Source organism: Terrapene carolina, unplaced genomic scaffold, assembly GCF_002925995.2.
Source record: "Terrapene carolina triunguis isolate 2854851 unplaced genomic scaffold, T_m_triunguis-2.0 Scaffold88, whole genome shotgun sequence".
NCBI classification, from domain to species: Eukaryota; Metazoa; Chordata; order Testudines; family Emydidae; genus Terrapene; species Terrapene triunguis.
Genome location: NW_020664439.1, coordinates 19,241,149 through 19,251,257, shown reverse-complemented (window position 1 = coordinate 19,251,257; position 10,109 = coordinate 19,241,149).

The following is a 10,109-nucleotide window of genomic DNA, read 5'->3' as shown; positions in this document are numbered from 1 at the left end:
GGGAAAAAGGTTCCTAATCTTCAATCTATTGGGGAAATGCCTGAAAAAAACACAGAAATCACCTCCCAGAATCTACACGATTTAGACATTTATGCTCCAATACGTCTGTTGGTCTATAAGGTGCCACAGGACTCTTGGTCGCTTTTTAAAGATCCAGACTAACACGGCTACCCCTCTGATACTTGACACCATTTAGACGATTTCTGATGTACATTTCTTAATGAAATGATTGAGTTCTATCTTTCTAGGCTTTTATATCATATTATCAATAAAAGAAAGCCAAGAAAGTCAAGCCAAGTTTTGGTGGAACACTAGAAGTCTGCAACACGTCTGAGACTGAGTCTGAGTCTGAGTCTGAGTCTGAGCACTCTGGTGAGACCTCTACCGCAAAAGACTCTAAGGCCAAAATCACCCGTTCTTCCCGGGTTGGGCTGCAATTCTCTGTCAGTTGCATAGACAGATTGCTCCGCAAAGGACAATTTGCAGACCGTATTGGTGCTGGAGCCCAGTATATATGGCCGCGGTGCTTCAATAAGTGGATGAGATTGTGGATATTGCTGGGGTTACTATGGATATTGCTGGGGTTTATGATAAAGCTGACATCCCGATCACTTGTGAACAGTAAACAGTCCGTTGGAACTTTTCTTTAGTATAAAGTGAGTTAATCCTAGTGTCCTGGCCAAATATAGCTAGAACAATTATAGTCTGCCTAACAAAACTTCTACCTTCTTTGAACACTTATGATGTTCACTTCCTGTCCTAAACTGTTGTATAATATTTAACATTACCCAGCAATGCTAAACAGTCCCCACATCCACCCCATGTGTGGCCATATTTTAGTCATGGGGAGGTGATGTGTGTAGGTGAAGGACCTAATTCTGCATGGACACTTACTGTTGTGAATTCTCATTGAGGTCCATGGAAGCTGAACTCACTCAGCACCTTGCAGAAAGGGGTTCGTGTTTCGGTAAGGCACTTTGGAAAGGTTATGTAATCTAACCCCATGTGTACTTAACCTACCCACTACAGAATGCTTTCAGAGTGGTCTTTAGAGCTTGCTCTTGTAAAAGAGATTTATCGCACTCATGAATTCTGTTCTTTAAACCCCTGTCATTGTTACTTTGACTTAACAGGGCATGTGTTTAAGGAGTGAGCATGTACAGGACTGACCATGCTCTCTGACAACAGGGATAGGTGGTTGGCCCTATCTACACAATGGGAGAAGTGTTTTCATCACCAGCTGGGGAAGGGGGCAACAGGGCAACAGAACTTTCTATCTGTCCACCCACTTAGCCTAGATAGGAAGCATCTTAATAGATGATAGTTAATGAGATCAATAGTTACCTACTACTCTTTCCAATGCCTCTGAAAGAAGAAAATTTTAAGTTTGTGGCCATAATTTTCTCATCTGCAATTCTTTCCTAGAGGATATGGCAGGATGGGTTTCAGTGAATCATTTACATCTTCCTTATGCAAATTTTCCCAGCATGCATTGATCTTTATGGATTAAATACCCTTTATAAAAGGATTATCAATTACTATCATCATTAAGGGCTACTGAATACACTGAGGATAAGTTTCAGATTTCAGCTGTTTTTGCTGGAATGCTGCTCACACAAGTGTGGCTCGAATTATTTTATAATGGAGAACACTTTTATAATAAGGAAATGCTCTTTTCCCTTCCACTACCCCTTAACTGAAAATGGCTAAAAGAATTTTGCTCAAAATTCAATTTTGCTCAAAATTCTTATGCACACCCAAATTACTTTCAGGCAGAGACCAAGGCTGAGGAATATCAGCTCCTCTGGGCTGCTTGTTTCAGAAAGACAGAAGCATGTCAAACCAGGGGGTGTTAATGGAAATGGTTATTCAGCATCAGCTATATAATGACCTATACTTCTGAACTCTCTAATTCCCTTCATTATCTACTAAAGTTATGGTGCAATAGTCTTACTAATGCTGCTTTTAATACTTGTTTCTAGGCCATACACCATGACATTACAAACTACTTTTACAGAAGGAGCACGGTCTAGTGCAGGGATCGGCAATCTTTGGCACGCAGCCCATCAGGGAAATCAGCTGGCAGACCGGAACCTGTGGATGCTGTTTACCTGCAGCATCCACAGGTTCGGCTGATCGTAGCTCCCACTGGCCACAGGTTGCCATTCCAGGCCAATGGGGGCTGTGGGAAGCGGCGTGGGCCGAGGGATGTGCTGGCTGCCACTTCCCGCCGCCCCCATTGGCCTGGAGCAGGGAACCGCAGCCAGTGGGAGCTGTGATCAGCCGAACCTGCAGACGCTGCAGGTAAACAAACCGTCCCGGCCTGCCAGCGGTTTTCCCTGATGGAACGCATGCCAAAGGTTGCTGATCCCTGGTCTAGTGTTTAAAGAATGGGACTATGAGTCCAGAGAGCTGGGGTTTATTCCAAATGTATTTTATTCCAGATTTGTTATTGGGCAAGAATACTCTTCTTATTTGGGTCATTTAACTGCCTCACAGGGATCAAATGGAGAATACTGGGGCGATTTTCAAAAGCACAAATGAGAGGCAGGTTGAGTCAGTGGGAACTGGGTGCTTTACTGCCCTTTGGGCATTTGAAAAGTCACCCCCTTATTCACTATTGTTTGTGAAGCACTATGACACCTCTGAATGGAAAGTGCTATCTATATGCATTTCTAATGCATCAATTCCTATGGAAACTAGGAGCCATTTAATTAATAGCAGGATTGGCATTTAGGCACAACTCTGAGGAAGGGTGGTGTATAAGCAGCATGGAATAACCCCAGAGACATTATGGCTTTTATATTGTTATTGTCATTGCCCCAAGTGGCATTACTTTCTGGAGACATCCTTATTTACCTTCCAGGCCACTCAGTAGTTCCAAGGAAGGCTGCAAGTGAGGCTGCAGATATTTTTATAAACTCTTTATGTTACCGAATAGTTTATTACTATAACCCCTTTTTCTCAGGGAAAGAAGATTCAAACCACCCAGCAGTTTTCTGTTTGCATGAATCATCCACGCTTTGCCCTCATCCTTAGTTCATGATCAGTGCTATTATTTGGATGAAACATTGGTGTAATATCCACATGGTTTTTTCTCCCATTGTCACAGAGTTAACTCACCACTAGTGGCACCTCCTGCTGGCCATTCTGGGAATTAGCTCTGCCAGGCTTGCACTCTCCTTCCAGCAGTGTCTTTCCCCCATGCTGTCTCACCCTGCAGCCCCTCTCACTCTGGGGATTGCAGTCTCCTCTTCATGGCTGGGCCCTCCAGCCAGTTCACTAAGGTCCCCCCTTCCAGGGAATTCAAAATCCTTCCAGAACTGCTGACTGGGTGGCATTTCCAATGCCATTGCCACCTCCCAGTCAATAATAGGGAAAGTCAGGCTCACCCTCTATACTAGGTTCCAGCCCAGGGACCCTATAACAAGCAGCCGAGGTCTCTGTATGGTCTGGCCCCTGGCTGCTGTTTCCGTGGGCTTCTTCCTACTCATTTGGCTCCTCACTCTTGCCAGCCTCCCAATTCCCTCCACTCAGGGAGTAACTGTGGCCTACTTCCCTGCCTTCCTACAGCCTGCTTACTGCTCCTGGGCTTTATACTGGCCCCGCCTGTTCCTGCCCAGCTGAGCCTACTTCTAATTAATGGCATACTCCCTGGCTCCTCCTCCATGTGCACCCGGTGGAGTTCATTGGCCTGCCTGGCCACCTAAATCCCTTTCAACCTGTGTGGGGCAGATGCCCCATCACATCCATGTTCAAAATACTGTCATAATACATCAATTTCTTGACAAGGATTCTTGATCAATTCTTATTTGACCTTGTGCTATCATATCTAATCAACTGCAACTCACATCTTGCTAGACTGCCAGTCTCCAGTGCATCAGTTACAGCCTGTACAATATGCAACTGCTCAACTGTTTGATAGTTTATCAGGGTGTTACTTCCCTGTGAATTTCATTGCCTATGTATTCCATGTGATGGTGACAGCTGCTTTTTTGCCCCTTTAGAATATCAGTCCATTCTGCCCCTTTGATTAAAGATCTAGAAAACATGACCCACAAGGAAAGATTGAAAAAATTGGGTTTGTTTAGTCTGGAGAAGAGAAGACTGGGGCGGGAGGGGACATGATAACAGTCTTCAAGTATATAAAAGGTTGTTATAAAGAGGAAGGTGATAAATTGTTCTCCTTAACCACTAAGGACAGGACAAGAAACAATGGGCTTAAATTGCAGTAAGGGAGTGTGACGGGTTGGATCACAGAAACCCCCTGGGAGCTGCCACCTGATGTGCCAAGACTACCTCTGCTCCTGTTTTCCCTGCCAGCTCAGGACTCCAGCACCCTGTCTTGCTGAGCCAGACACTCCCGTCTGCTCCAACAAAGACCCAGGGTCCGAATTATTTGCCCCAAAGCTGCAGGTTTACCTGAAAACAGCTCACAGAAGTGTGCTTGTCTTTAGCACTCAGATGCCCAACTCCCAATGGGGTCTAAACCCAAATAAATCCATTTTACCCTGTATAAAGCTTATGCAGGGTAAACTCATAAATTGTTCGCCCTCTATAACACTGATAGAGAGATATGCACAGTTGTTTGCTCCCCCAGGTAATACATACTCTGAGTTAATTAATAAGTAAAAAGTGATTTTATTAAATACAGAAAGTAGGATTTAAGTGGTTCCAAGTAATAACAGACAGAACAAAGTAAGTCACCAAGCAAAATAAAATAAAATGCACAAATCTATGTCTAATCAAACTAAATACAGATAATCTCACCCTCAGAGATGCTTCAGTAAGTTTTTTCCTCAGACTGGACACCTTCCAGGCCTGGGCACAATTCTTTCCCCTGGTACAGCTCTTGTTCTAGCTCAGGTGGTAGCTAGGGGATTCTTCATGATGGCTCCTCTCTCCCCTTTGTTCTCCTCCACCCCTTTATATATCTTTTGCATAAGGCGGGAATCCTTTTGTCCCTCTCTGAGTTCCCACCCCCTCCTTCTCAATGGAAAGACACCAGGTTAAAGATGGATTCCAGTTCAGATGACATGATCACATGTCACTGCAAGACTCCAAGCCTTCATTCCTCCCAGCCTGACTCACAGGAAGGCTTGCTTGCAAACAGAGCCCCAGTCAATTGTCCTGGTTGATGGGAGCCATTAAGATTCCAAACCACCATTAATGGCCCACACTTTGCATAATTACAATAGGCCCTCAGAGTTATATTTCATATTTCTAGTCCCAGATACAAGAGTGGTACATTTATACAAATAGGATGATCACACTCCATAGATTATAAGCTTTGTAATGATACCTTACAAGAGACCTTTTGCATGAAGCATATTCCAGTTATATTATATTCTCTCATTACCATATTTTTATAAAACCATATAGACTGCAACTGTCACAGGGAGATTTAGGTTAGACATTAAAAAAAACTTCCTAACTGTAAGGATAGTTATGCACTGGGACAAATTACCTAGGAAGGATGGGGAATCTCTGTCATTGGAGGTTTTTAAGAACAGGTTAGACAAATACCTGTCAGGGATGGTCTGATAATATTTACTTTTGCCTCAGTGCAGGGAACTGGACTAGATGGCCTATCAAAGTTCCTTCCAGTCCTACATTTCTGTGATCTGTGATCTATGATCTTTTCCTCCTCCAACACTCCAGATAGGGCCTTTTCAGCTTTTGAAGTCAAACTTTGCACAACCCTTCCTTTAGGAATTTCAGCTGTGTCTATTTCATCCAAGATTTTCACATTACTTGAGAACCTATTTTTTAAAGATTCTGTGCGGTGTATTTTTCTGTGCTTGATACCACTTTGTAGATGCCAAACAAGACAGTGCCTCAACAATGCAATCCCCTAACTCAGTGGTTCTCAGGCTCTTTTGTGGACCCCTTAGGCGTAGTCTTCCACAAACCACAGGTTGAGAGCTACTGCCCTAAATGACAGTCCAGGTGTGGTTCCTGCAGCCAGCTATCATGGGGTTTCTTGGACACAGCTCTCCATGTTGAGTGCTTTTTCCGGAGAGATTCATACTGAAATACTTACACCAGTAATTCCTAACATGCATCTCATTAAAGTGATTGCAGTAACACTATTATGTATTGGACAAACAGCATTTTGAGACCTTTTTATATAGCTTTCAATGCTAAGCAACTTTTACTGTACCATGCAATATATCATAGAGCCCCAGTCTAGGATTTTTAGCTTTCAAATTAAGACTAACATAAATTGATACAAAGTCCTTCTACTCTTACAACATCACCATGAATGAGATTTAGAAACTCATCTCATACTGGAAATTGGAGGCAGAGAAACTTAGTCACCACAGCCAGAAGTCTGAGTGCAGTTATTTAGTCCCAAGTGTAACCTCTGTAATGCATTCCCATTAGTCATTCTTGAGTCATATTCTTTTTATTACTCATACATAATTTCACAAAATACATATCTCTAGACATGTTCTGATGATGCCCTCATATATGGCTATACACAATCCAGTGTTAGTCTCTTTTTTCTTATCTCAGTTGCATTTCAATTTGATTATTTGATACCACCATCTGCAAGGATGTTTCTACTATATTTCAGTAGGGAGCTGTTGCTATCCTGTAGCTATGTAATTTTTCACTTGCCCACTAACCAGCTGTGAGTAAAATATTTCTTGTTTTAGTTATCATCATCATAATCATCCAGGATGGACAGATATATTTTGTGCATCACATTTTTGCAAGGCTGCTATAGAGATTAACTGGTTAATTTTACAAAAGTGTTTGAGTAATGCAACACAATAATTTGTAAGAAATTCAATCATTGTCCCAGGGCTATAATATAGCACAAGAACATGCAGTCATACTGTGGTTTCAAATTGGACCACACACTTTTCTCTGTTCCAAGTATTCTCTGTTCCATTTCTCTGTGGAACAGAATGATGCCAGCACCACAAATATACAGGCTTTGAAAGATGCATGGTCCATTTATCATCCTGATATCTAAAGGAAAGTGGCAAATGCAAAAAACAGAATAGGAAATCCAGTCAGAGGAAACATAAATCCAATTATAAAATATTAAATAGTGCTGCCTGAGTGCACATTTTCCTTGGTTCATACAGTTAGCAGTTTTATTGAAAGAGACAATAATGAGAAACTTTCTAAAATAAAAAGTCTGAGGAAGCAAATTATACCTATAAGGGACAATTACTTGCCTGGTAATTCTGATACAGATTATTACTTCTTCTGCCCTGCTATAGTAAAACTTCTTGGAATTGCAACATGCAACTTTTAAGCTAATAAATTCAGTATTAAAGGTGACATGCAAACCTTTGTATATATTTCTCTCAACTGTGGCAGTATGTGGAAGCCTCTAGTACTGGCCATTTTCAGAGACAGGATACTGGACTAGATGAACTGTGGGCTAATCCAGTATGGCAATTCCTAAATGCTGAATAGCTGACTGCATAGGCTGTGACTACAGACACAAAAGTTTTGTTCCAAGAGCTCTCACTACTGATAGAACACAGCCTTAGAACCACAACAGCAGCCAGGCTGTTACTACCAGAACTGTCTCAAGCACCTGCATCTTCATCTTCCATTGCAGGAGACTCTAGTTCCATCTTCACATGGTAACTACTAGCATGGAACTACCAGGAATAAATTTACTTTCAAATGTAAAATATACAGGGTGACCAACAGCCAGGCTAACAGGGGTAGTCAGTATGTTACACACTTCAGGTGCAACTCACCCATGAAGGTTAGAATAAGATCTATGTACTATTTTAAGCCTTATGTACCATTTAAGCTTTGAGGGCTTAAGTGATATCTCTTGTACTGGCCTCTCTGCACATGGGTCAATTTCACCCTCACTGCTCAGCATGTCTCTGAAGGGAATACACGTGCGTAAGTGGGAGGTGAGAGAAGGCAGACAAAGGAGCGTGGCTGGAGATATAGAGTTTCACCACATCTTCCTCTCTCCATGCTCAAGTTCTGACTGCCTAGAATATGCAAGTGAAACCTGACAGCCCTGCCAAGTGTAATCCAAGCTGCTTGGAAAATTAGAGGCAGCAAGATTGTCAGGGCCAGTCTCTGGGTGTTTGTGGCAGCACCCAGATACACACACACACAGGTTATAACAAGCTCAAGCAACACTATATGCTATATCTCAGGTTGCTTTCACCAGCTAGGAGGGGCAGGGACCTAACTTGCTTTTCTAGTAAGTGGTACTGTCCTATGTCCAACCAGAGAAGGTGGTACCTTTGTCTCCTCCTGATACTATTCTACCACAATGAAAGCCAGACTGGTATGATAAGATGGATCTTTATCATTAAAGTAGACAGAAAGCTCCAGCAAGAAAAATCTGATGTTTCAGAGTGGAGGAAGCCCTGGTTTACCAAGCTGCCAACCACTTGGAACAATTCTGCTGGGCAGGACTTTGTAGATGCAATGGTGGAAGAGAACAGCATTTTCTTTGTGTCAACCACAGCCATGGCATATGACTCTATAACAGGCTGAATGCCCCCTCTCAGAATGCAGGCTAGGCAGTACATATTGCTACAGTTGAGGGAGTTTTGTTAGAAGAAAAACATGCATCTCACCTTTAAAGGTACAGACCATGCACTTCTTGAAGCTTCCTGATTTTTTACATACCTAAAATCTTTATAGTCCCAGCTGCCTTCAAAGAGATGCATTCCAGAGCCAAACTCTGCTCTTTTTATACACAATTATCTATTTAAGCACATCTTAGTAAGTGCTGCTTGAAATACTTCCTTGGACTGGATTTCAGCATTTTCCTACTCTCTAAGCAGTTTCCTCTTGTTTTCTGTCACAGTCCCATGCCATTTGTGGTTCTGTGTGCCCCCTACCAAAGCTCAAGTTTATGTTGTGCTTTCTCCACTTGGAGATTTTGGTTTGGGATCTCACAATTTACGTGAGTGAATCAAAGGCAGCTTCTCATCTGTCAATCACAGCCTCTGCACACTTTTGCCCTTAGGAAGTGTAAATTAAAAACAAATCCTAAGAGCACACTGGATTTTCCTAAAACTTTTCTTGAATTTTCTAATGCTGACTTGTATTAGGAAGTTTCTCCAAAGAGTATGAGAAATCCATACAGCACTCTCTGTTCAGCTCTCAGGCAGGTCTTGAAGGTTCTTTATTTTAGTCAGACATGAACTATTATATAGAAGCATACTGTGATAGACACCTCTTGTTGTGGGACATAAACAGGCTGTTTCTGCTCCCACTGAAGTCAGTGGGAGCAGGGACAGAACCATGATGTTAAAGATGCTATGATCTTAAAATGTGTCTCTTTGCTCTGGATGGTTTCTAATGAAAGAGCTGTTTTGCTGGTGAGGACAAAGGGTCTGTTCACTTAATACTACAACAAAGGTCTGTCTCAAAGATGTGGAAGAACATCCATATGAGGAAATTAGCATCTAATGCTTAAATATTTCAAAAACAATCTAATTTTCTTTAAGAGGTTGTTTAAATTATTAACTCCAGCTGGCAGACCTTTGGTAAGTGTTTATTGTTTCCTTTGCATTCCTCATTCCTATAAAAGGTATCATCAATGTTCCTCTTTGTTCCGTACCCTTCAGAACCTGGTATATGAGAGAGACTCCAGTCACCACACACAAAATAGAAAGACAAGTTTACTTTAGAGAGCATTTTAAATAATATACTGTTTATCCACACAGGCTTTATTAATCCTGTATTTATTATCTCAAATCAGACTGAGGGTGAGAATCAGTAGATAACCTATAATGTATCCCTAAAAAGTTATGAATTTTACATATTCTCATGAAAGGAAGGGCTTCTGTGAGAGGGTGTCCTGGGAATTCATGCCCTGGAAAAACTTCCAATGTTACTGGCAGCTACTTGGGCTAAAGCCTTCTGAGGTGGAAAACATTCAGTCCATCTACTGAAGAAATCTGCAAAAATAAGGTTATATTGATACCCTCTTGCTGTTTTAGGTAATGATCCAATAATAACTACTCCCATAAATAATTTAATGGGAATTATTTTACCAGTAGCTCTTTCTTGCAACAAATCAATCAGTAAGCATCTCACAGCAGCAGCAGATGATACATCACTATAGTTATGGTCATGTCAGTTTTTTCCATTTTAAC